General features: G+C 47.3%; 1 pseudogene; it reads left to right on the plus strand.

Moving 5' to 3' along the window:
- The first annotated feature begins 24,111 nt into the window (after positions 1 to 24,111).
- On the plus strand, positions 24,112 to 24,775 carry LOC132488757 (cytochrome c oxidase subunit 2-like; annotated as a pseudogene).
- The last annotated feature ends 2,146 nt before the right edge of the window (positions 24,776 to 26,921 follow it).

Consider the following 26,921-nt stretch of genomic DNA (forward strand, 5'->3'; position numbering starts at 1 on the left):
TGGGAAGCTGGGGGAGGGTAGATCCTGAAACTCTGCCTCTAAAGTAAGGCCTTAGAGGTGGGGACGATCTGGGCAAGGAGTAGGTGTAAGCCTGCTGCCTGTAGGAGCCCCAAGGTGGAGGCAGCCCCCCAGGCCCTGCTCCATTGTTTTGAACTCAAAAGGAATCTTCAATCGCTAGTCAACTGGTTCTCCTTCTCTCTGAATTCGGAGGCCCCTCCCATCCACTTCCCTCTCCGCGCACCCCGCCCCCCCGCCTCCTGGCTTCCCCCAAGGAGTACCTGAGCTGGCCATCCTTGGCTGAGCTGTGTGGTCATGTTCAGGGCTACATCCATAGAGATGACCATATTACAGAAGCGTAGGCCTGAGTGTGGGAAATAGGGTGTGTGTGTGTGTGCTGCACCAAAGCGTCAAGCTGCAAGAGTCAACTGTAGCCCGTTCCTTGGGAGAGAAGCAGGCTGCCCAGCCATGAGCTGATGGATTACACACTGTCATCTTCATCTGGCTTTGGTTTGAAGAACAAGACCCCAAAGGCTTGTGGGACATGGGCTCAGGGAGTCCTGGGGAACCAGGGCTGTCTGCACACTGGAGTGGGAGGGCTGCAGACTCTGTCCCACGCCTAGTGGCAAGCCTGTCCCATTAAGCCTCTGGGCAGGAATGCATCAGGGTCTCCAACAGCTTTCACAACAATGGAAACCCTTCTGAAAGCAATGGCCTGCTGTGTGGTGGGATCATGGTGCCCCTCTTTCTTTCATCAAGGATCTGCTGGTCTGCAAGTTTGCTCATGTCCATTACATGCATTACAGCCACTAGAACTGTTATTTTTTCAGTGTCTCAAAGAGCTAAAACAGTGTCTGACATGTACTAGGCACTCAGTAAATACTTATTGAGGGAATAAATGTTTGCTTTATTTAATCCTCCCAACAGCCCTCAAAGGAAGACAGTTCTGTCATCACAATGTGCTGATGAAGAAACTAAGGCTTGCAGAAGCTGAATAACTTAGACCAGGCCACTCAACTTGGAGTGGAGCCAGGACTTGCATCCATGTCCATCTCACTCCAGAGCTCACGTCCATCCTCATCCTGACACTCTACTCTCTTTCTTCATAATCCAAGAAGCCTCATCTTAAACTTGGGATTTGTAGCATGTTAAACAAGATACCACTGAGTTATAAATGGAGTGAATTGCCATGGCCAGAACCAGCCAGGGGAGGGAGGCCTTGTGGGGAGCTGGCAGGAGGGAGGAAGAATGGGGGGTGTCTTTAAAGAGCCCCAGGGCCTCCTCTGTCCAGAATGGCATGCACATGGCCCAGAATGGAGAAAGGCCCTTCGCCGGTAGCCGTGGAAATGCCTGAGGTAAGGACACGGGACCCCTTGGGGTCAGGAAGCTGCTTGCAACAAGAACCGGATCAGGGAGAGCAGATGCCGCCAGCACAGACATTGGGCCACCTCTGAATCATAGAATGATCCCCTGAACCCTGAGACTGGAAAGACAGGGGCTCACCTGTGAGCATTCATGACCTGGGACTCCAGCTCCTGGCCCCCGACCCCATTCTCCCCACCCAGACCCTCCATGGTCAATCAGCCTTGCTATTCGGGACCAGCTGGTGAGCTGAGACATCAGGTTTCCTCAGGACCTGGTACCCTCGATGACCTTGAGCTCACCTGAGGGGGACCGGGTACTGTACCCACAGACCAGCATCTCTAAGACCCAGCACCGAGACCTGTTACACTCCTTTCCCCCTCCCCTCCACCTTCCAGCCCAGGCTCTCTGCACCCACACTGAACATGCTCTTCTATCCCAGCCCCTCCCATATTGGGGCCCAAGTGAAACCCCTGGCCCATCCCCCAGATCAGAGCTGCTATAACCCCTGCAGAGGGGTCAGGCTCTCCTGACCATGGAGACATCATTATTTTAGAATGTGCCCACACCTCTGGGAAGTGTCAGCGCACAGAGCAGAGTGAAAATAACAAACCAACACCCCCGGACAACAAACACCATACGTCACAACAGGGACCTGACAAATGAAGACAATAACTTGGAAGGGGGAAAGAAAGTTTAAGGCTCTGAGTCTTGGCAGGGCAAGGGAGGTGAGCCTGAAGTCTCCAAAGGGTGAACTCCCCCAAACTAGGGCGCCATCCCTGTGGCCCTGTGCTGGACTGTCCTCCTGGGTCAGGTGGCCTGGGCTGGGGCACAGCACTGGATGCAGAGGGCAGGCACTGGGGGCCTGTCTGGAGGGAGGTTGGCTATGGACCAGACCAGAAACGGGGTCACCAACCCCAGGGCTAGAGAGAGAGCAGGAGTCGAGGAGAAAAGCTAAAATGAGACACAGAACCCAGGAGAGACACTGCCTGTGGTAGGGCCATGCGGGAGAAATCCTGCGCCTAGGGTGGCTCTCTTGCCCACCTCACACACATCATGAATGGGCTTTGAAAGGTGCATCTGTTGTCACTGCCTGGTCCGATTCCACCCCCTGCTCTGGTAATGGCGCTCCCTTCTCCTTCGGGGACAAGTCCTCCCCTACACTCAGCCCATGATTGGGGTGGGGGGTGGGAGGGGGGTAGTTGCCGGCCCCAACCTCTAGCTTCAGAGGTGAGCAAGTGGCCCAGGCCTGGCCAATCAGAGTATTCCATCCCCCTGCCCATGCCAATAGCTCCATGGATAGGCCCGAGAGTAAATCCTGTTGAGAAGAACAAACTTGCCAAAAGCATGACATAAGCCTATTGCTACCAAAGGTCCACCATGTGAAGAGGGCCTGAACGAGAGATAAGTAGACAAATGGAAAAGAAATCATAGAGTGAGAGAGAAAAAGAGAGAGAGAGAGAGTGAGTTCATGGCATTATTTGAACCCCTGGAGCCAGCTGTACCTGACATTTCAGTTATGCAAGCCGATACATCTTTTTTGGGTTTAAGCCACTTTGGGTTTAGTTTCTGTCACTTGCAACCCAAAGGGTCTTGATTCACCCAGATACTCCAATAAAGAGGACCAAACAGGGTGTCATCTCTAGCTGACACCAACCAGGTACCTTACACTAAGGAAGCAGAAAGGCCACTAGCCAGATGAAAGGTTTCCCAGAGTATTTCTGGAGCTGATTCCATAGGGCATCCTATGGGAGGCCAAAAGGGCCAGCAGACTGGGCCATGAGGGGGGTTTCACTGCATCTTTGTCGCCTGGTCTTGCCTCTTTGTCACCGGAGAGACGCACTTGATGGAAGCCCAGGCTGCATGCCAAGGGTTACAGACGCAAGCCTCTTGTATGCCCCCTTCCAACATGGGACTCTCTGAGTGTTTGGGGTCCAGCCTCACATGGCAGTGGCGGCCTCTCCCCTTTGGTACACCCCCCTAGAGCACAAAACGCTGGTCCCATCCTGCTCTGTGCAACTGTGACTTTTGTGCATGGCTCCTCACCCTACTAAGTTGTGACCACTCTGTTCCTTGTTTAATGTAATGGGACTATAAGAAAGTTTTGGATTTTTAGAGAAAAAGATTTCACCACTATTTTTCAAATTTAAGTGACTTTTAGGCCATGATTAGCCTTGTCTAGGACAGGGGTTGACCTATGCATCTAATCACAGACATGTCTCAGCTCTGCAAATTGGGTCTCTTGACCTTGTGGCCCCACTGTAGGCAGCTCATCTTTTTTTGTGTGTGGTAAAACGTATACAACATAAAATTTACCGTTTTATCCATTTTTAAGTTTACAGTTCGGTGGCATGAAGTACATTCACACTGCTGTGCAACAATCACCACCATTCATCTCTGGAACTTTCTTCACCTTCCCAAACTGAACATCTCTGCCCATTAAACAATTACTCCCCAGTCCCTGGCAACCACCATTCTACTTTCTGTCTCTATGAATTTGACTATTTTAGGTACCTCATATGAGTGGAATCATGGGATATCGTCCTTTTGTGACTGGTTTATTTCACTGAGCATGTTTTTAAGGTTCAACCACGCAACACAGCTTTTGAGATCTTCTGTGGACATACCTGCTAACTGCAGAGCTTCAGTTCTTACTAGGATGGCCAACTCACCTGCTTTATTTCACACCTGGGGAAGGTGAACTTCAGACAAGAGAATGTCTATTTCTAAACATAGGTCCAGCACCCTAAAATTCCAGCAGACCTGAATTAATACTCCTGGAACTGAGCTGCTGTTTCCTCATACAGCTGGTAAGCCTCCCTCTTAAAATCCTTTTCTGATAAACAACAAGGAATCAGATGATGACTCCATCCAGAAAACCACCCTCCCTCCCCAAATAGAGGAAGGTAGTCCCCGGACCCAGAGAACAATTTAGCTACCTATTGATTTGCTTCTCTCTCCTCTCATTGCCAACCAACCTCATAAGTTTGGAGGATGCTGATTTAAAGAAGGTATCATCAGGGTGACTGTGATGCCTTGCCCCAGTCTCAGAAAATAAACTTTATCTGAGTGAATTCATGTGGCCTTAAAAAGGACTGAGCTTTTGTTCCTAAGACTCCCACAAAAAAAAACAAACCAGGTGTACCCACGGACACAGTCATACAGAAACTCCATCAGGGGATGCTGGATCTCAGTTTTCCAGATCATCCATTCTGAGTCACTGCTTCTTGCTCCAGTTGTTCTGGATTCTATGTGAGTTATTACTGCAGCTTGGAACCACTCCTTGTCTCAGGCCCCCAGCACTTTGTAGATGCTTCACCAGCCCTAACACAGCATCCCCTTGGACAGTTTTCTGAGACTCCTGCTCTGGCCCTATGCACTGCCTGCATTCACCCTTGAAGCCCAGCTGCTTCCAGTCCTAGTTCTCAAAATAAAAGGCCAGCAAAGGGGGATGGACACTATGCCAGAGAGTCAGTTCTCCCACCTGCCCGATCCTGGCCCACAGGGGAACAACAGGAAACCCTGGCACAAACATTCTACGGAATGTTCCCATTCCATTCCATTCTACCAAAGTCTCTCTCCACTACGCAAGGCTAGCGAAATCCCCATGCCCTATCTCCTGTCCCTACAGGACACCCCTTGGCTTAGGAAGTTAAAGGCCAAATTGACCGAGTATGTCCATACTTGTCTATTAGAAATCAGTGCAATACCTGACATTCCCTTTTAACTTAGGTGAAATCGCCTGGTCATCCAAGAGCCAGGTGTGATATAACCAGAAATTCCGTGAGACCTTGACACTCCCCAGATTGAATTAATGGGTAAGTTTTGCCCCACTGATGTGAAAAATGAGAGTCTGGATTAGAAGTGTACTGAGAACCTTGAGGTTTTATTATCCAATAGGATCATAAAATGGACATGTCCTACCTAAGTGGACACATGAAAAAAGAGAAGTAGAAAGAGGTCTGAATGAACCCAGGTCCAAAGGTTGATTTTTCTTTTTTAAGATTCTTCTATCTTAATTCCACTTCCATAAAATGTAGGCAGTATTGTAGTTCTACTCAAAGGGTTGAGGAAGTAAGTGACATAGTGAATGTAGAAGTGTTTGACAAATGGCCTGACATGCTGTAGATTCTGAATATCACTTTCTTCTTTCGTTCCTCTCTCTCTCTCCCTCCCCTCTCCTTCCTTCTTTCCTTCCTTCCTTCATTCCCTTTTCTCTTCAAATGAGCCATAATTTATGGAGGGATGAGACTCCCATGGCATTTGCCTTCCTGCTTGCCTCTCAACCACCCCACGCCCAGAAAGAGATCTGTATCTGCTTGGTCCAGGCATAGAGCATCCACTGGGCCACATGCATTGGGTCACTGTTTTGAGAGGTTGTGAGTCCACACCCAGGTCTCTCTTCCCTCCGGTCTATGCAGGGGCTCCTCTTGGGCCCTGGCTGTCCCTCTCTCCACTGCCTGTCTCTGTTCAGCTGGCCACAAGTAGTAAACACCTAAGATGCGCATTTGGGCTTTAAGGCGTTCTTTACCATAGAGCCTGGCATTAGCCCAGCATCAGTAAAGTGGTTCTTCTCTCCCTTTAGTTCTTCACTCCCATCCATTACCTTGAAATCCTGTAAAAGGATAGTTGTCAAGTCATGACATGAGCATTCCGGGGTCTCTGGCAGATATACCATCAAACTCTAATCTCATATGTGCCACCAACGGGACACTTCTGCCTGGCCTGCCGTGTTCCTTGGATGCTTGGAGGAATTCCTTCAGGCTTGGCCTTTGGTCAAGCCCCGGCTGACCTGTCCACATTCCTCCAACAAACTCCCCTGGCCAGGATGCCTCCATTCATTCCCTGCAGTAGAAAATGAGGGAGGCGTGGAAGAGGCTGACACCCACCCACGAGGAGACAGCCAGCTCGCAACAGGCTATGAACAAGACAACCCTTCACCCAGGAATACTTGTTAGGAGGAAAAGGAACCTAACAGGCTGAAAGGTTAAAAAAAAGAAGGACTCTGGCTAACGAGATGAGGGGCCTCAGCCTCCAGCCTCAGACCTGCAGTCTAGTCCTCTTGCCAACTGTTTTAGGTAGGTCAGATTTTGTGGCTAGAAAAATGGATGCCATCTGCATGAATATAGTTCATATTGCGTTGCACATATTTATAAATATAAGTGCTGTAGCACCAGCACGTTGCCTGCGAAGAATGCAAGCAGGTTGTGATTAGAGGTGAGCCAGTTGCTGATTGTGGGTTAATTAGCTCTGCTAATAAACTGCCTGTAGCTTTAGTTAAGAAAAATAACATATTTCATCCTAGGTAGAACAATTACAGTGTACGTAAAATAGATATTTTTGTCTAATGAGCATCTGAAATGCTTTCTCTGGAAAAAAAAACACACACACATATACACACATCACTCTTGCCTTTAAAAAAAGAGAAAAAAAATCCAACCCCCGCGATCCCCGACTGGATTTGTGGTGAAGATAAACTTCAAAGGGGCTCTGCAGTGTTCCAGCCCAAACGTTGATCTTCAGCTGATGGTCATCAGCAACAGGGCAAATCTTAATGAAATCAGAGTTGGATTCCAGTGGGAACCTGGGACTGTGGGATGAAGAGCAATGTGAGCTGCTAAACAATAGGGCTCAGTAGAAATTCCTTAATTAGCAGGGAGAAGGACATTTGCAGTGAGCATCCCTGGGACCTGGTGAAGTGACCAGTAGGGAAAGAGAGCCAGTGAAAGAGCAACAGCGGCAGCAGTGTAAGGGCCTGGGTGGTCCAAGGCAGCAGGATGGGGACATGACTGCACAATATCAGGGAACATTTGTATCCTAGGTCTGCATGAACCTCTGATTAACAAGGGTCTTAGAAACTTGGGGCTAGAGGAGACCTTAAAACTCATCTGATTCTGGGATGGCAGCCCTGACATACAGACTACCTTTCTCTCCTCCAGCACCCCTTGGCAGACAAGGCTAATTGGTTATAGGATTCTTTCCTACTGGTCCCACACAGTCACTCAGCATTGATTAGAACTGGTCATCCCTGATCTAATCTTGCCTCTGCTTCAAGGTAAGAAAAGTGAGATCCAAAGTAAATTTGTGTCATAAGTGTTTTAAGTGACCTTTACTATGGTCTCTTGACTCTTCCCACTATAAACCATGTCCAGGATACTCCCAGATATGTGTAGTTCTTGATTTCACCAAGGCTAGCCTCAAACGGGTCACAATAACCCTTCCAGAATCCAGAAAAGTAACCCACAGGAATGCAGGCAGAGAAAGTGATGTTTGTTCCAAAGAACCACCTTTGGATGAAGGAAGTTGCAAGAACACAGACTGAAGGGAGGGGGCAGGTCAGTGGAGCCATTGGGTTGCACGCCAGTGAGAAACCTTTTCCTCGGGCACTGAGACAGGCGAGATGGCAATGTCGACTAAGACGAACATTGTTCCAGTCAGGTGTCTTGGATGCTAGGGCTACCATAACAAAGTACCACAGACTGGGTGGCTGCAGTAACAGAAATGTATTTCTCACAGTTCTTGAGGCTGGAAGTCCGAGATTGAGGTGTCAGCAGGTTTGGTTTCTCCTGAGCCCTCTCTCCTTGGCTTGCAGATGGTCACCTTCTTGCTGTGTCCTCACATAACCTTTCTTTCAGTGCATGAACATCCCTGGGGTCTCTTCCTCTTCTTATGAGAACACCAGTCCTATTGGATTAGGGCCCCACCCTTATGACTTCATTTAGCCTTAACTATCTCCTGAAAGGCCCCATCTCCAAATACCATCACACTGAGAGTTAGGGCTTCAACACAGGAATCTGGAGGGAGACACAATTCAGTCCATAGCAAAGTGTCATCAAATCATAGCCTTTAGAGCTGGAGAGGTCTCAGAGGGCACCAGCTCTCAACCCTGCCCAGTGCAGGACTCCCTCTCCAGGTCATGACTGTGCTCTTCCAGCCTCTGCCCTAACGGTGCCAGAACCTCTGCATCCACACACACACGTGCACGGAGGAGGGGCTAGCAGTGCTGCCAAATGATGGTTATCGATGCACCACTGTAGCAGGCGAATAACGGCCTCCCAAAGATAGCCACGCCCTAAACCCAGAACCTGTGAGTATACTAAGTTACATGGCAATGGGAATGAAGATTGCAAATAGAATTAAGGTTGCTAATCAGCTAACCCTAAAATAGGGAGACAATGCTGGATTATCTGGGTGGGCCCGTTATAAACACACAGGTCCTTAAATGGGGAGGAGGGAGGCAGGAGAGTAGAGTCAGAGGGAGCTGTGACTATGGAAGAAAGGCACAGAGAGGCGGTGTTGCTGGCTCTGGAGATGCAGGAAGGAGCCACAAGCCAAGGAAAGCAGCAGTCTTTAGGAACTGGAGAAGGTAAGGAAACAGACTCACACTTAGGGCTTCCAGAAAGGAATGCAGCCCTGCTGGTACCTGGATTTCAGCCCAGTGAGATCTGAGTTGGACTTCTAGCCCACAGAGCTGTAGGATAATACTTGTGGTGATGTGTTACAGCAGCCATAGGAAACTAATACAAGAAACTGATGAAGTTCTCCCAAACGCTGACAAAGAGGAAAGGACAACAGCGCTGGAAGGAAAGCTGGCAGAAGGATTGAAAGGGGAGAGATGGCAGGTCCCCTATCACTTGGAAGAGTAGCCCCCACTGCTCTCTGCTGATGGAACATTTCACATCTCACTTTGCTGAGAGTGACTATCTCTCGGGCCCAGCTCAGCGCTGGCACAGAGTAAAGGCTCAACACTGCTTCTCACAGCTTCCTGGACCCCACGGTGACCCCCTATGGGGCCTCTAGCCCCGCAGGACAGTGTGGGCTCACAGAGTGTCTCTGCAATGACACCACAAGCTCCTTGCACTAGAACTATCTGCTTTTCATAAGGGCTACCAGATCAGATTTGGAGTTAAACATGGATTCTCAACAACTATTTGCAAGGAAAGGCAACATAGAGTTCCATTTGCCCATAGAGACATTAGCATCTCTAGAAGTCTTGCTGTACAGCATTTTCTTTCTGAAACAATGCATTTCTTGGTGGCAGTTTAACCTTTTGAATGCTGCTCCCTGTGAGGTCATTCATCTTCTCTCTGAACGGCTCCCTCCTCCTCCCTAAGGTCTTGGCACACAAGTCCATGAGCTCTGGAGATCTAGGTCCTCTTTGGCAGGAAGTCTCTCTGGGGAGGGGAGACAGCCAAGGAGGGAAGGAAGGCAGGGGACCCTAGGAAGCCATGGTTTCCTCCAGACCAGGGAGTCAAGCTGAAAGCAGGCTGTCCAATCCCGGAGAGCCTGGCAGATGATAAGTACAACCAGTTTTCCCTTCTCTCCCAGAGCCCGGAACCCAGGGACATGTGCAAGGCACGTCTGGGCTTAGGTGTAAAAATAAACCTGGGGCTGTCAAGCCCCAGCATATTAATGGCAATTAATGATTCGCTCTAATCCTCCCCAGCTCTCCGTGGGCATCTGCGACATGCTTGGGGCTGGACACCCCTCCCCACTCCCTCCACTCCTGCGGATTCTGTCCATGTGCTGAGCTACTCAGGAATGCAGGTCTGGGAGGGAAAACTTAATGGGAAGAGATGTCCGCTACAAAACGCCTGCCCAAGGCTAATAGGAGAGATGCAGCCCACCAGCCATGGGGGTTAGGGGGTGCTCTTGTACCCACTCTTCCCTGGGACCGGCAAGGCTTGGGCAACTAGCAGCTCCTTACAAGACCCCCTGAGCCAAGAAAACTGAGGCCTCCAAGATGCACTCCTGGAGTCAGATTCTGGCATTTCAGGTGCTCCTGTCTCCCAGTTCAGATCGCACTCAAAAGGCAGCCCCATTTCACCCACGCTGGTCAGCTCCCCTTGCGCAGGACCCCGGACCCTATAGGCAGATGGCAGCTGCTCCCAGAAAGACTCCATCCTTCTAACCTCTCTTCTGGGCTGAGTGTGTCTCGGATACAGTGAGTCCCCTTTCTGCATCCTTGCAGCGCCCATGCTCCCCCACTACAGCACTCCTCATGGATGCGTCCCATCACCCTGTGTCCCCGCCTGGACTGTAACATGGGAGGGCAGAGACCACACCACCACGTTCCCAGTCGGTCCCAATTGCCTGGCATGGCACCAGGTGTGCCACAGGTGCATAATACAGGTTGGATGTCTGCCTGGTCAACTGGCCACGTGTGGGAAGTGATGGAAGTGCACCTCGCACGTGCTAAGCTCCCTGTGTTCGCTCCTCTCGCTCTCGCTCATTGACTGCTTCATTCAATCTTCCCACCTCCCTATGCCTTAGGTACTATTATTACTCCCCTTATTTAGAGGAAGAAAATTAAGTTCCTGCAGCTGAGATCACTTGTCCCAAGTCCCACAGCTCATAGGCGCTACAGACAAGAGCCATCCCAGGCTGTGTCTGCCCCGTTCCATCAAGGTCACTCTGCAGGAGGTTCCAGCCTCGCCAAAGCCCAACTTTCAAGGTCATTGCCCGCCCCCCACCCCACCCCAGGACCAATTTGGTTTTCACAGCAGCCCCAGGAACTGGAGTTTTGTTAAAGACACCCATTTTACAGGTGAGGAACCTGAAGTTTAGAAGCAAATTTCTCAAAGTCACAGAGCAGAGCTCGGGGTCCAAGGACCCGTCTGTGGATGACGTTGAGTCACAGATTTCTGACTGGTCAATCCTTGAGAGATGGGAGCAGAAGGCTGAAGAAGGCCTAGCAAGAGGCACTGGGATGTTTATGGGAACTTGCCCTGAAGTCTGGGCTCATCACTGTGGGTCCAGAGGCGGGAAGAGTGATGCAGAAGCTGGAGGTAAAATTATTTGCATTGCTGATCACTGGTCCAGGATTTCTCTGCAAATCTGGGAGTAGGTGCTTGGGCAGCTCCAGCCCAACCCGTGCATTTATAACCCACTCACACTGGAGAAGGAGAGGAACTGCTTCTCCCTGTGCTGTAATGAGCCGGAGATAAACTTTGCCTAGATAACACACTGCCTCTTCGTGCCAGTTCCATTTGGGATTAAAACCACAGTGAAAAAAGAAGAGAAAAATGGAATCAAAAAGGCCCCCAAAACCAAGCACCTTGAAGACTTTCCCCTCTTTGAAATCTCTCTAATTGGGCAATTATCTAAGGCGGGAATGTGGGCTTCTCCCAGCCATTACAGAAACACACACAATGAGGAAATTATTGCCTTCTTGATCCTATACGGAACGGCTGTTATTCCTGCTGGAGTGAAATTGGGTTTCCACACTGAAAGTCTTTGGTGGCAAAGAAAGTCACTCTCCCCGAGTCCCCAGCTGGCCTTGGTAAAAAGAATCAGGTTGCTGTCATACATTCAAATTTAACCACCAAATTTCTCCTTTCAAAAGGACAGCTTCCTGCACAGGCAGTCCAGTAATGTGATACAAAACACCCAATTCTACCATGTTTCTGCTGCCATTTCAGGCATCAAGGCAGCCAGGAGGATTTCACCTGCCCACCACTGTGCTTTCACCTGGCTCAGTGCTGCTGCTCCATTTCCCTCCCAGCCTCTCCATCCAACTGCTTCTCATCTCCATGGGGACCCACGCTGAGAAATACTTTCCATCCTTGCCCTTTCTTTTTTTTTTTTTTTTTTTTTTTGTAGTACGCGGGCCTCTCACTGTTGTGGCCTCTCCCGTTGTGGAGCACAGGCTCCGGACGCGCAGGCTCAGCGGCCATGGCTCACGGGCCCAGCCGCTCCACGGCATGTGGGATCCTCCCGGACCAGGGCATGAACCCGTGTCCCCTGCATCGGCAGGCGGACTCTCAACCACTGCGCCACCAGGGAAGCCCCATCCTTGCCCTTTCTTAATCCCCCAAGACACAGAATCATGGGACTTTCATCCCAGTAGCAGTCTCTCTCAGGCTGAGGTGGCTGTTTTACAAGAAATCACCGGGATCCACCTTTTTCCCCCTAAGCAAGCAGCACATTCCTTGAGTTTTTCTTATAGAAGAAGGATGGCACTATGTGACAATCTCCACTCTCTTGACCCGTCCACATACCCAAGAGCCAGGGATGGCCAAGCAAGCACAGAATGGGCATAAAGATATATTTTTTGAGATGTCAAAGTAAATCCTGCATTAGGGCCTTGAATGACTAACCCCCTCCCTGTTTCCCCTACACACACACACACACTCACACACACTTCTCCATTGCCTAGGCCAGCACACTGGTGTCCAGGCCTCTCTCCAGACCACTGCAACAGCCTCCTATCACATCTCACACCATTCATCTCTCCCCGCTGGTCCAGCCCAGGTTGGTTACACCAGTGCCTTGTTCAAAACCCTTCAGTGGCCCTCCATGGCCCCCAGAATAAAGGTGATGCCTTTAGCCAGGCATTCAAGACCTTTCTGAACCTGGTCCCAGCACATCGTTCCAGCTGGATCTTTCTCAGAACCCACACACCCTCTGGCCAACTGGTCTACTCCCCATCTCTTGCTCACACACCCACACTCCTCCTTCCTTTGAGTTTGCTCATTCAAATCCTCAGCTTAGAGTGTCCTCCCCTCCATCTCTACCTGTCAAATCCCACTTGGTCTTCAAAGCCCAGCTCAGGTGTCACCTCCTCCACAAAACTTCCCACACTTAGCACATGGGAAAGGTGAGACATTTTCACATGGCCAATCTGATGCAGGCTTTGCAATGCAACTGATCTGGCTCAGCCATGTCTGTGCTTAGAACCCCAGAGTCCCAGCTTATCCTAATTCCCATCCCATCCCTGATACTCCCCCTAGGGGTGAGGGTTGACCAGGGGGTGAGGTTGGGAGATGAGGCGCAGATATCTGGTGTGTACATTTCTTAGTTGGAAAATAGCTGGGAGTATAGAAGTTTGGTTTTGCGGTGCATCAAAATGTTTCACCGTTGAAACTAGTGCATCAAGATCTGCTGTCCTCTGCCTGCCCCGTGATATGTCTTCCACATGTTTGCTGAATAAGTGGTGTATTCTCCCCTCCTTGGCTCACTCTGAGGTAAGCAGCCTGACCCCTCACGGCACCTCCCACCGTGCCCCTCGCCACTGCTAGAACCCCCTGCCCCTCCTGCCCTCCCCACCCTTCCCCACCTCTAAGTGACAACAGAAGGGAAGGAAATATAAGGAGCCTATGGCAGCCCTCCTATAGGCAGTGACTCAGGGGTGGTCAGCTTGCCAAGGGCCCACTCCAATCCTTGCCTCTGTTCTGGTCAGCTTCCGCCTTGACCCTGAAACCTATCCTTTTTCAAGTCTCAAACGTACCTGTAGGCTCAGTTGTCCACATCCTCCACGGTTTGGCTTCCTTCTATCCAGAGACTACAGTCCCAACCCTGAACCACAGTCACAGGATGAGAACTCTGCCACCAGGGACCCAAACTGTCTGATGCCCCCTGACTATGTCACTGCCCAGTGCCTGCCCCAAGACTGCTTGTTTCCAGGTACATCACTCTCTTCTGTCAAATCCATAGTGGCAGACTGGCTAGATTCTCACCAAACCCACTCCCCCTTCCTCCTGGCACACACCTAGACTTCCTTCTGAGGAATAAAGGGCAGCCAAATGACTGCATTCTGGCCAGAGGAATGTGGGAGAAAGTGATGAACTTCTGTACTTCGCCTCCAAGCCCAGCCCATAAAACTTCTTCTGCAATCTCTCCCTCTCTCTCTCTCCCCCTGGATGATTGCAAATAAGGATGAGGCTCCAGAATGCACTGTCCAATATGGTAGCAGCTAGCCACATGTAGTTATTTAAATTTAAATTACTTAAAGTGAAAGAAAATTAAAACTTCAGTTCTTCAGTTGCACTGACCACACGTCAAGTACTCCAACATCAACGTGCGGCTACAGAACATGTTCGTCGTCACAGAAAGCTCTGGGACAGTGCCGCTCCATGGAACCCCTGTGGAGCAAAGTCTGGCCCTTGAATAAGGGCTCAGAACAGAATCATCTTCTCCTCCTCAAGTGCCCTTTACAGGAGCTAATGTGAGTGAGCAAGAAATGACCTTTGACTGGGTAAGCTCTTGAGATTTGAGATTGATTGGGACAGCAGTTAGAAGACCCTAACACCCCCCCACAACTCACTTGTCCAATGCTCTAGACACAGAGCCCAGCACTGCTGCCTGTCATCTGTACCTCCCTCCCTATTCCCAGATGGTGGGGGGAACAAGTGGCTGGGACTTCAGCCTCTGTTCTTGAACCTTCCTCATTCCTGCTTAGGTCTGTGGCTCTTGCATCTCTGTCCAAACTTCTGCATTTCCCAAACCCTTTTCACCATTTTTGCCAAATCCATATGTGACCTCCATTGTCATTTATGTCATATCTTTCCTTAAATGGACTCCTTTTTTATTTAAATAAATGTATTGAATAAGGAAACTTTATGTAGCTTCTTAAATGGAATACTAGTATTACTTTCTGTATTAGTCAGGGTTCTCAAGAGAAGCAGAACCAATTATATATATATATATATATATATATAGAGAGAGAGAGAGAGAGAGAGAGAGCGAGCACTTGATTGTAAGAAATTGGCTCACACAATTACAGAAGTTGACAAGTCCCAGGATCTATAGTTAATATGCTGGAAAACAAGGAGAGACAATGGTGTAAGTTCCAGTCCAAAAGCCAGCAGCCTCAAGATCCCAGAAGAACAGATGTTTCAGTTCAAGTCCCAAGGCAGAAAAAAACTAATGTCCTAGCTCAAGGCAGTCAGGCAGGTGGGAATTCCCTCTTACTTGTGGGAGGGTCAGCCTTTTTGTTCTATTCATGCCTTCAACTGATTGGATGGGGCCCACCCATAGGGAGGGAGGGCAATCTGCTTTCCTGAGTCTACTGATTCAAATGTTAGTCTCATCTGGACACACTCAGAATAATGTTTGACCAAATGTCTGGGCACCCTGTGGCCCAGTCAAGTTGACACATGAAAGTAGCCATCACACTTGCCACAAACAGAAGATAAATACAATTAGGACCTAACAATTTTATTTATGTCCAGCTGGAATCTGCAGCCTGTCTTAGGCTCTGAGCCTGAGACTTGCTATTTTTTTCTCTGTTTAAAAGGGAGATTAGCAAGTATTGGGGAAGTGTTAAAAGTACACCGATGCTACACTGAGACTTTCACCTTAAAATAATCATAAGGATTGTAAAAGAGTCCAAAAGAGAACACTCTTTCCCACTGTGTGATTCAGCCCTTCAACGCCAGTTCATATCCTACCTTAAGTTATCCCCAGTGCCCACCAGCAGAATCCACACCCACCCGGGGGTCTCTATCTTAGACTATGGACTTCTGAAGGCCAAGACCACATTCTAAGGACAGTCACATCACCCTCATACATCAGAGCCACTTAGTAAATGGTAGATGAGTGACGGCATGGCTGGGAACATTCTCTGACCTAGTTGGCGGTTTCTGTCAGAAGCAGAACATCATGACAAAGGAAATGGAACCAGAATGTTAAACCACACTAAAGGTTCCGTCTACCAAAAACCTCCTGTGGCACTTTGGGGCAGGGCTGTGTCTAAAGGAATTAAAACATTCAATAGCCCCAGGCCAGATTAAGACATTCTGAGTCTCCAAACTCTGTCCCACATCATCCAAAACAACAGAATGTATCTTCACAGAGAGAACATTGAACATTTCTATCTAAACACAAATTCAAGCTACATATATACAAAACAGTGTATTTAGAGAGAAGGAAGAGAGGGGGAGAGAAAGAGGAACAGGAGGAGAGAAGGCAAAGAAGGAATCGAAAATGGAGGAAATCGGAAATCTAATCATGGCTCTCCCCAGCATGAAATTCTACAGTGATTTTCCCTTCAGAAGAGGGACAAATCCAAGCTCCTTTTTAGATACATAGAACTTTGGACCACTTATGTCAAAATATAGCCTCCTAAGACCACCCAGTGCCTTCAGGTCCCCACAGGAAGAGCCAAGAAAAGCCATCCCCATGCACACTCATGGACCACCCAGGGGCACCTTTAGCTGACAAGGCTTTCATATCACCAGGACTTTCTGGGCTGAGGGAATTCTCAAAGATAGATACAGAGATCTGGGAATTGTTTTCAAATTTCCAAAAAACCTAATGGGTATCATATATTTTTTTCCTGCAACAAAACCTACTAAATGACCTGCAGTCCCACAGCAGGGTCCTATACTTACCTCTAATGCCACACTTCATTTTCCTGCCTGTCTCCCCAAAGGAGTATGAGCTCCTTGCAATTGGGAACCATATATTTGCCTGATTTCATGTTTTTAAAAAAGATATCTTCAATGCCTGCCACATAATCCTTAAAAGATGTCTGAGAATAAGCCAGTGAATTAGTGAATGAAACAAATAAAGGTGATACTATACTGTTTTACATACTTGGTGTCTTTGAGTAATAAAAATGTGAAGGCAAATCCATTAGCAATAGGGTAGCAGATTATTTGGAAGGAAAAATCACTCAAAATAAGTGAAAAAAATAATGAAAGGAGTGCTAGGCAATGAAGAGGTTGGGAGCCTTTGACAGTACACATACACATTTGTTCCCACACAAAAAGCCTAAGAAACCCGAATCCCCCCGGGGAAGCAGAGCCCTGGAGACACAGTCTGTTTCTGAGCCACCAGCTCCTAAGGCAGAATTTCTCAAAGGGAGGCCTGAAGACCACTGTATCAGAATCAATGAGAAACTGATCAAAATGCAGATTCCTAGGTCCTTGCCCCAGACCCAGAGAGTCTGAATGCCTGAGACTAGGACCTGGACTCTACATTCTAAGAAGTTCTTTGAGTCATTCTCAAGCACACGCTTGAGAAAACCACTGCCCCAAGGGTTCCTGGGCAAATCCCTTTCTGGCCACCTGCCGCCCAGATCAGGGGATGGGCTCAGAGAGGCTGTCTCATGCCTGTACTCCAGCTGTGAGTGCACATCTCTCACCTGGGACTCATAAACATTGTATTGGAGAGAAGATGTAGTGAGAACTGGGCATAAATTATGTTCCTCTGCCCCTCTTCCCACCCCCAGCCTTCCCCTAAGGAAGGCCCTGGCCCCAGGGACTGCTCACCGGTATTTCAATAAACTCCAACTGGCCCTTTATCAGATGGTCCAGTCAATTAGAACTTCATCAGGAATCAATTTGTGAGGCCCAGCCGAGATGTAACTATAGATCAGGGCAATGGCAACTGATTATCCCACTAATGGAATATTCCATTGATTAATTGAGTATTTAAATCTTTCAGAGTGTGGCCATGCTTGCTGCCATTGTTGCTGGATGAAAGGGGTACGAGGAGCATCCTGGTCAAAGAAGAAACGGATGGTTCACTCTCCATTTATCAGCTCTCAGCAAAATAACAAGTCTGTCCTGGGTCCTCACAAAACAGGAGCATCGCAAGGTCTTCAACACAATGCAGGAAACTCCCAGAGCTTATTGGGCCAATCAGAGGAAGATGGGTTTAAATTCTCCTTTTTCCTGCATGGCTGTATACCTAGTGGCTCAAAGTAATATCCATACCAGTGCGTCTCACACTTCCAAATCACCTGGAGACTTGTTAAAACACAGATCTCTGGGTGCATCCCGGTCTGATTCAGCAGGGCTGGGGTGGAGCCTGAGAACATGCATTTCTAACAGGATCCCCAGTGAAGCTGAGACCACACTTTGAGCAGCACTTATCTATAATTTATAAACATGTATTTTAACAAGCGGGAGAGAGGGAGACAAACATTATCTAATACCTGTGTGATTTATGCTAGAGTCTGAAATTTTAAAATGCACATTATCGATGCCAATGCAATATTGACAATAAATGTAAGACAATACATGCTACACCAATGAAAAAGTGGGTGGACTTACGTTTTACTGGGACCCTTGGTTAAGAGTGAAGGTTTTGTTTGGGGCTCACATCCTGACCCCAGTTCTTCTTAGCTGAATAGCTCTGAATAAGGAACTTCACTTCTCCAGGCCGGGGTCTCCTTGTACTGAGGCTGCCCGTTCCTGCACCACAGATAGGCCTGTGGAAAGAAAGCACATAAAGCACTTAACGTGATGCTTGGAACATAGTAAAAACACAAGAGATGGAAGCTATTATTATTATTACCCTGATACCCAATACCTAAAAAGGTCTCAGAAGTCAGGTTCCCTTTGGGGATAAGAGGGATGTGATTGCTTTTTGCCGAGAAGCAGATGCGTCTGCTTAAGGGGATGGGAAAAGTCCCTTGCTCCCTGCATCTTCTCTAGTCACTGCACTGGGTCTTTACCACATGACTGTGAAGTTTCTGACACGCAGAACTTCCGGGGACTTTGGGTGGGTGCGGACCAAATTTCCCCAAGCAGCTGGTAGATTGTGAGGGCAAAGGAAAAAAGAAAAGAAATTAGCCTTTATTGAAGCCCTGCTGTATGCTATGCACTTTTTTTGTTAAGGGATCTCATTTAATCTTGACTGAAACTGGGAAAGGTTGATATAATATCCCCACTTTTCAGATGGAGAAACTGAGACCCAGAGAAGGAAAGAGATTAGCTCTAGACAATCAGCTGGTGGGCTGGAATTGGAGCCAGGTTTGCTTAACTCTAAGGTCCACACGCTTTTCTCTTCACCACAGCATGTCCCAGTTCTGGGAGTCTTTGCAGGTATAGGGGTGAATTTGTGGGTGGTGCTATGGTCATAAGCACATGACTGTGTGGAGGTGTATCTACATTCCACACAGCAGACGCGAGCCATCAGTATTCAAAGCATACTGGAGTAAGTTATTCCAGTCACTCGGAGTTCAACCTATCCTCCCGAGGACTTCTTAACATCAGGGACTGCTCTTTCCCTGACAAATATGGATTGCTTCATTGGTCCTTAAATTTTCATTTGAGTGACCTACAAAGCACAAAAAATGACAGCACTTCTTGAATTATTTTTGTCTGTAAACCACTTCAACAGGGAAAAAGATCCCATCAGCTACCTACTGCATGGTTTCTGAAAATGAGAATCATCACCAGAATTAATGGCAAGACCGGCACTGCTTTTGATGGAACACCAATGAGTGGTGTCTGATTTTCAGAAAATACCAGAGGTCAATTATTCATCCATGCCACAGCAAATTGGATCCACTGTCATCTTATAATAATTAATCCTAAAAGAGATGCACCCAGCAAAATCTGAGGGCCTCTTATGTGGATATCTGAGAACTCTCAAGCTCTGATATCATCTTTCTCCTAGTGACTTGAGCCCAAGTCTTGGAAGATAATAAAAATCCCAAGGCGGTAAGATACTTAGATAAATGTCTGCCCTCAGTCCCAGCTTTCATGAGCACACTGCCTCATGTCCATTTTTTTCAGCTGTTCTCGGCACCCAGGAAATGGATCCATGTATTATTTAGTGTCACGGAGGTTACACTAAACTTGGAGTCCAGGATGTTGACCCAAGGCAGGTTTTTCCACAACCAGATGGTAGCCTTAGAAAATCATCTATTCCCATGTGGGCCTCAGCATCCTCAGCTCTAAAGCTCTGTGATTCCAAAAGGTGTTCTCCATTTGGCAGATGTAATTTTAAGGGTCCTGGCTTTGCAGGGAGAGCTCCTGCTCTAGACGAGGATGTTTTCTCACAGGGTAATTTGAGCTTGAGCTGACAAAGTATAACATAGACAACTTTTTCATGGCCAGCTGGATGGAGGGCAGGGACAGCATGAAAAATTTAAAAAGCAAAGATCAGAATTTAGCCAATAGTCTCAGACCACACCCCAGCTGAGCCTTTTCAGACTTCCTCTATGTCCTGTGTGTGGCTTCTAAACCCTGCCAGCTGCAGGCTCATCCTGGCCAGTCCCTGAGCCAAGAGCCAGCCACATAGCCTATTCAGAGCTCCACTCCACTATAAGAAGGACATTTAGAGGTGTCTAGAATTTGAGCGTCATCTTCTAGGTGGACATGGGGTCAGAGTAGTTCCCTGAACACTTTCAAGATGGTAATGCTGTACCCTCTTTGCTCAGCACACTGGGAATGACCTTGTGCCCTGATGTCTGGTTCTTGAATTCACTCCAGTTCTATCAAAAATAGGGGTCTAGCCTGACCCTCTAAGCTATTTCCTACCAATCCCTGACTTGCCACAAGAAGGTAGTAGAAGATCTGGAACTAATACCTAGATTTCTAACCCAGTACTCCTTTCCCCCCACCACACAGCTCCACACACTCATAGTGATAGATGGGAAGATAAATATATAACAGTTATGATGCTTTTGGACACATGTGGCAGAACACTCAACAAAGATTAACCAAGAAAGGAACTTAATTACCTAACCTAACAAGTTACAGAAGCATGGAAGTTCAAAGGTCTACTCGTTTAACAATGTCATCAAAGAGCAAGGTTCTTTCTTTCCTTCTACTCTTCCATTATCGTCAATTTTCTTCAGGCTTATCTCCTCATGGTCTCAAGATGACTGCTGTGGCTCCAGGCATCACATCCTTATACAACCATGTTCATAGAAAGAAAAACATTTTCTCCTTCCTCTTTTCATCAGGGAGGAAAACATTTCTCAGAAACCTCCCGGCACTTTTCCTCTTAGTTTCCATTGGCAAAGATTAGATCCCGCTGTCGATATTCTTGATGCAAAGGAGCCTGGGAACGTGAGTATGTGACATTAACACTTATAGTAGAAGTCTAGCTCTACCAGCAAAGAAGGATTTGGGATGCAGAGAGTTCTGATAGTTAGGCAACCAGCAGTGTCTGCCCCAACCAGTCTTTATCAGGGTAAAGTTGAGCATGAATGTCTTTTAGGTACGTGAAATTGCTTCTTGAATGAATTTCGGGTCCAGAATGGTATAAATATTAGGTAGCAAGTGTTGATATGAGTTTTGAAAGGCCATTCCAGGGATAAAGCTTAACCATATGGCAGGCAGAAATGGCAGACTTACAGAGTGATGCCTATTGCAGCTGGAATTTGAGGAATGATGAGCATCAGGGCTTCCATGCTGCACAACTCCAGGGGGTGTCATCCACACAGGGTGCAGTGACAGAGCACTGAGAAGGTGTCCATGTTAGTGAAGAGAGTCTCAGAAGAAGGTCTTGGTCCCCAGAACAATTAGAACCTTCGACACTGCCCCTGGTCTGAGGTCTCCCTGCCAGAGTCTCATCCCCCGAGCATCTGCTCCCCATCCCAACTCTGCCCTCACTCTCACCCCTCTTACCAGGTAGGGGATGAAAATGCCCCCTAAGCCCAATGGATCAAACTTCATGAATAATCTCTGATGAGCAAGGAAAAACAGTTATTGTTTGCATCCCTCTCCCTCACTACCCCCTTCTGCCTTTGGTCCCATTAGGACTTAGGTTACAATGAGAGTCCTAGAAAAGAGCAGAACAGAAAAATGCAGATTGGGACAAAACTGAGGATGTGGGCTCTCTAGTAAGATCTCTTTGCCATCACTGAGGCCTAGGTTGGCAAATGACCAGCCCTACTCATATCAAGATCTGTAGGGGTCAAAAAAAAAAAAAAAAAAGAAGGCAAAGCTAGCTGGCCTCTTGGAGAGCCTGCTCTGTGCCATGCATTAGAAGGGTGTTATCTTATGTATAGTGATGTAACTAGTAAAAATGAACAAGCCCCAGTACAGAGTCTAATACCAACCACCCTCTTCATGGTTTCCCCCTGCAAAAGTGATAGAAAGAGTTCCCTTCCTTTCTCCTTTAAGATGTGGAAGTGGGTTTGGAAAAGCAGTGGGAGGTTCTGAGTGGTGAGATGGTGAGATGGGGACATGGGCAGATGGTGTGGCCTGTGTGTGTGTGTGTGTTGTGGCTCTACAGAGAACGGAGCACAGATACCTCGGAGCCAAGCATGGTGGCATTTCCACCATGCCAAGTGCTGTCACTGGCATGCCATAGTTGCCCAAGGCAGCTGCAGAACTGATTAGGGTCTGAGCTAAAATTACAGCCCCTCTTGTACCCACAGATCTTGCCTTGGTTCTCTCAGGTTACCAGCCCCAGCAATCCACATGTTACCCTGGGAATGAGCCTATGTGGGGTTTTCACAGCCACGGGCCCCTACAAGCCACTGACTCAGTGTTTCCAAGTTTCCCATGATCTTCTGAACTCCACGTAGTGGGTATCGCTCCCTCCATTGTACAGAAGAGACATCAAGTGGCCCTCTCAAGGCCACAGAGCTAGTAAATGGCTGAACTTGGATTGGATATCTGATCTTTGTGACTTAAAAGTCCTTCAGTGGGACGAGGGCCCCATTCTCCCTAGGATGGGGATGGAGGCTCTCAGGGCGCCTGAGGCTAATAGAAGACAGCTGCTTTGCCCACATACGTCTGGTACATTTTTGTAGCGTGAGAAGCTCTCTTCTCCCATAGCAACCACTTGGGGTTTTCAGCTGCTAACCCTGTCCTCCAGGACAATAGCAGTCTGGGCTAGGCAGGCCCGTGTAACCACACTCCACTCCAACCTCTTTGTGTTAATAAGCCGTGGATCCCACTTCTTTCTTCCAAGCTTCTCATTTATTTTTCCAAAGAGCACAATAAGCACAATTGATTTTAAAATAAAAACCTCTGGCTTATGCACAGAGGCATTCTTCAGAAAGGTTAAAAATGATGAGGAGGCATTATTTGCCATTATCCATACTTTGTAACCTTGCAATTGAAGCACCACAAGACCACGGCGGCCTCCCTTGATGGTATCCCGTGTAGGCTGCTTTTGCAGGTGGACAATGACTATGGCAGTGCCTGGGTGTCCTTGGCTCAAGGTGGATGTAAACCACAAAGGACAAAGTCTCTGTAAGTCAGAGCCAGAAGAGGCCTTCTGTAGTATCTGGTACAGCTCCTTCCTTTGCTTGATGGGGAAAGCAAGCAGAGAGGGAAGGAAACCTTGGGAATTTGTAAGTCAGTGTGAGCAAAGAGCTACATGGAAGTCTACAGAAAATTCATTCAAAAAAGGGAACTTGGCCTTCCCCTTGGGATGAAGCAAATATTTTCTGTAAAAAGAGGCTCCACTGAGAATTAAGCTTTCATTTTCCTCTCTTTCTAGTGAAAGAGGTGGCAGAAAAACTTCCTGGGAGGATTTGGCAAGTCAACCCTGGAAGAGTTACTAACCGTCAGTCATTGAAGTAGGGGCAGTACTTCATAAGGCGGAGAGAAATCACTTGTGAGGGGTGGGCAAAGGTGGACTGCCGTGTTTGGAGGGTCTGAAGAGAGTCTGAAGGAAGGGATGTGAGATACCTAGGTTAGCTAGGTATTGTCCTAGCTAACTCATCATTAGACATCATTCTTCATGATACCTACTACATAGTTGCACATTTTCACTACGTACTCTCAATAGGGGCTGTTTTCGCTATAATAGGAGGGGTTGTGCACTGATTCCCACTATTCGCAGGGTATACACTCAACTCAACATGAGCAAAAATCCACTTCGTAATCATATTTGTAGGCGTCAACATGACCCTCTTCCCAGAACATTTCTTAGGTCTATCCGGTATACCTCGACAATACTCTGACTACCCAGATGCCTATACAACATGAAATACTATTGCATCAATAGGCTCATTCATTTCACTAACAGCAGTCATGTTAACAGTTTTCATTATCTGAGAGGCATTCTCATCCAAACGAGAAGTCCTAACAGTAGAATTAACGACCACAAATTTAGAGTGATTAAATGGATGTCCTCCACCATATCACACATTTGAAGAACCTCCTTACGTTAACCTAAAATGACTAAGAAAGGAAGGAATCGAACCCTCTTCTACTGGTTTCAGGCCAACACCATAGCCATTATGTCTTTCTCTATAAATGAGATATTAGTAAAAAATTATATAACTTTGTCAAAGTTAAGTCACAGGTGAAAATCCTGTATATCTCTATGGTACATCCTTTCCAACTAGGATTTCAAGATGCAACATCGCCCATCATGGAAGAATTACTACACTTTCATGATCACACACTAATAATTGTCTTTTTAATTAGTTCCCTGGTCCTTATATTGTCTCAATAATGTTAACAACTAAGCTAACACATGCCAGCACAATAGACAAACATGAAATAGAGACCACTTGGACGGTTTTACCAGCTATTATTTTGATTTTAATTGCCCTGCCATAACTATGAATCCTCTATGTGATGGATGAGATTAATAACCCATCTCTTACTGTAAAAACTGTAGGTCACCAGTGGTATTGAATCTATGAGTACACTGACTACGAAGATTTAAGTTTCGACTCCTATATAATCCCAACATCAGACTTAAAACCAGGGGAATTATGACTACTAGAAGTAGACAACTGAGTAGTATTACCCATAGAGATAACAATCCAAATACTAAGCTCCTCCGAAGATGTATTACATTCACGAGCTATACCTTCCTTAGGCCTAAAAACAGACGCAATCCCAGGACGCCTAAATCACACGACCCTAATATCAACACAACCAGGTTTGTATTACGGGCAGTGTTCAGAGATTGTGGGTCAAACCATAGCTTCATGCCTATTGTCCTTGAACTAGTACCCTTAAAATACTTTGAAAAATGATCCGCATCAATGCTGTAAGTTCATTAAGAAGCTAGGTAGCGTTAACCTTTTAAGTTAAAGACTGAGGGTTAAGACTCTCCTTACTGGTATGCCGCAGTTAGACACATCAACTTGATTCATTACCATTTTAGCTATATTTCTAGCACTGTTTACTATATTTCAACTAAAAATCTCAAAGTACACTTACTACTCAAACCCAGAATCAATACATACCAAAGTACGTATCAATACATACCAAAAACAGTCTACCCCTTGAGAAACAAAACGAACAAAAATCTATTTGCCACTTTCATTGCCCCTACAATAATCGGTAAGGATGTGAGGTCCTAAGTCCCGGAAGTAGCACATGGCTGTCTGACCCAATCCTGACCCAGTGCAGCTGGGCAGATGGAAGGACAAGGTCGGGGATGCCACCCCAGATACAACTTTCTTGGGTCTGAAACATGAATAATGGTGCATGGAGTCCCAGGGGGATGAGACAAGGGGTTGGGGAGAAGGACACCCAATTACATTGCAGACAGGAATCATCTTCCCTAGCAGAGCCCTGCTCTGGGCTCCCAGAGTTCTAGCAGAGTCCTAGAGATTCTAGCAGAATCCTAAAGATCCCCTGCTGGCTGGGAGGTTGACTTTGCTACTGGATCATGGGGAGGTCCAAGGGTGAGCCAGGGAAACAGCCAGTGGGCTGGGGTGGTAGGCGTTCACCAATCAGTACTTAATCATTCCAATATTAAGTGTCATGGCTGTGTCATTAGGTATGGTGTGAATACCGGCCTTGCTCTGTGACTCCACATAAATAGCTTTGCTAAGGTCATTAGTGACCACCATGTTCTAAATCTGTTCTAAATCTAATTTTCAGGCCTCATCTTATTCGATCTTTCAACTGCGTCCAGCACTCTTGAACATTCCTTTCTTCTTGAAACACTCCTTTTTCTTCTTCTGTGGCTTCATTCTTTCCTGGGTTTCTCCTACAGTTGTGACACCTCTTTTTCAATCTCCTGTTCTAGCTCATCCCATTCCATTGGCTGTTTAATTTTGTTATTCCTAAACACTCAGTCTTAAGCTATCTCTTCTTTCAGGTCTCTGCTTTCTTCCTTGGCAATCAGACCCAGGCCCATGTCTTCAATTTCAATTTACACACCAGTTAAGTCACATTTTCATATCACCAGCCCAGAACCATCCTCTGTTCATTAGCTCTAACCACTTGAGTGTCTCAAAAGTGCATCAGGACAAAGTATATTTGTTACACATATCTGATAAAGGACATGTATCCAGAATATACATTCAGAAACTCTGAAAGGTTAATAATAAAAAAACAAACCCAATTTTTATCTTGTTTGTTTGTTTATTTTTGGCTGCATTGGATCTTCATTGCTGCGCGCAGTCTTTCTCTATTTGCGGCGAGTGGGGGCTACTCTTCGTTGGGGTAGGCGGGCTTCTCATTGCAGTGGCTTTTCTTGTTGTGGAGCACGAGCTCTAGGCACATGGGCTTCGGTAGTTGTGGCATGTGGGCTCAGTAGTTATGGCACACAGGCTTAGTTGCTCTGCAACATGTGGGATCTTCCCGGACCAGGGCTCGAACCCGTGTCCCCTGCATCGGCAGGCAGGTTCTTAACCACTGCACTACCAGGGAAGCCCTCAAACCCAATTTTTTTTCTTTACATTTATTTATTTTTATTTATTTATTTTTGGCTGCACTGGGTCTTCATAGCTGCGTGGGCTTTCTCTAGTTGCAGCGAGAGGGGGCTACTCTTCATTGCGGTGCGTGGGCTTCTCATTGTGTTGGCTTCTCTTGTTGCAGAGCATGGGCTCTAGGCACGTAGGCTTCAGTAGTTGTGGCACGTGGGCTCAGTAGTCGTGGCTCGTGGGCTCTAGAGAGCAGGCTCAGTAGTTGTGGCGCATGGGCTTAGCTGCTCCGTGGCATGTGGGATCTTCCCGGACCAGGGCTCGAACCCATGTCCCCTGCATTGGCAGGCGGATTCTTAACCACTGCACCACCAGGGAAGCCCCCCAAACCCAATTTTTAAATGGACAAAAGATTTGAATAGACACATTAAGAAGATATACAGATGGCAAACAAGCACATGAAAAGATGTCCAACAACGTTAGTCACGAGGGAAATGCAAAATAAAATCACTATACAGCTACT

The sequence above is a fragment of the Mesoplodon densirostris genome, chromosome 4, assembly GCF_025265405.1.
Source record: "Mesoplodon densirostris isolate mMesDen1 chromosome 4, mMesDen1 primary haplotype, whole genome shotgun sequence".
NCBI lineage: Eukaryota > Metazoa > Chordata > Mammalia > Artiodactyla > Ziphiidae > Mesoplodon > Mesoplodon densirostris.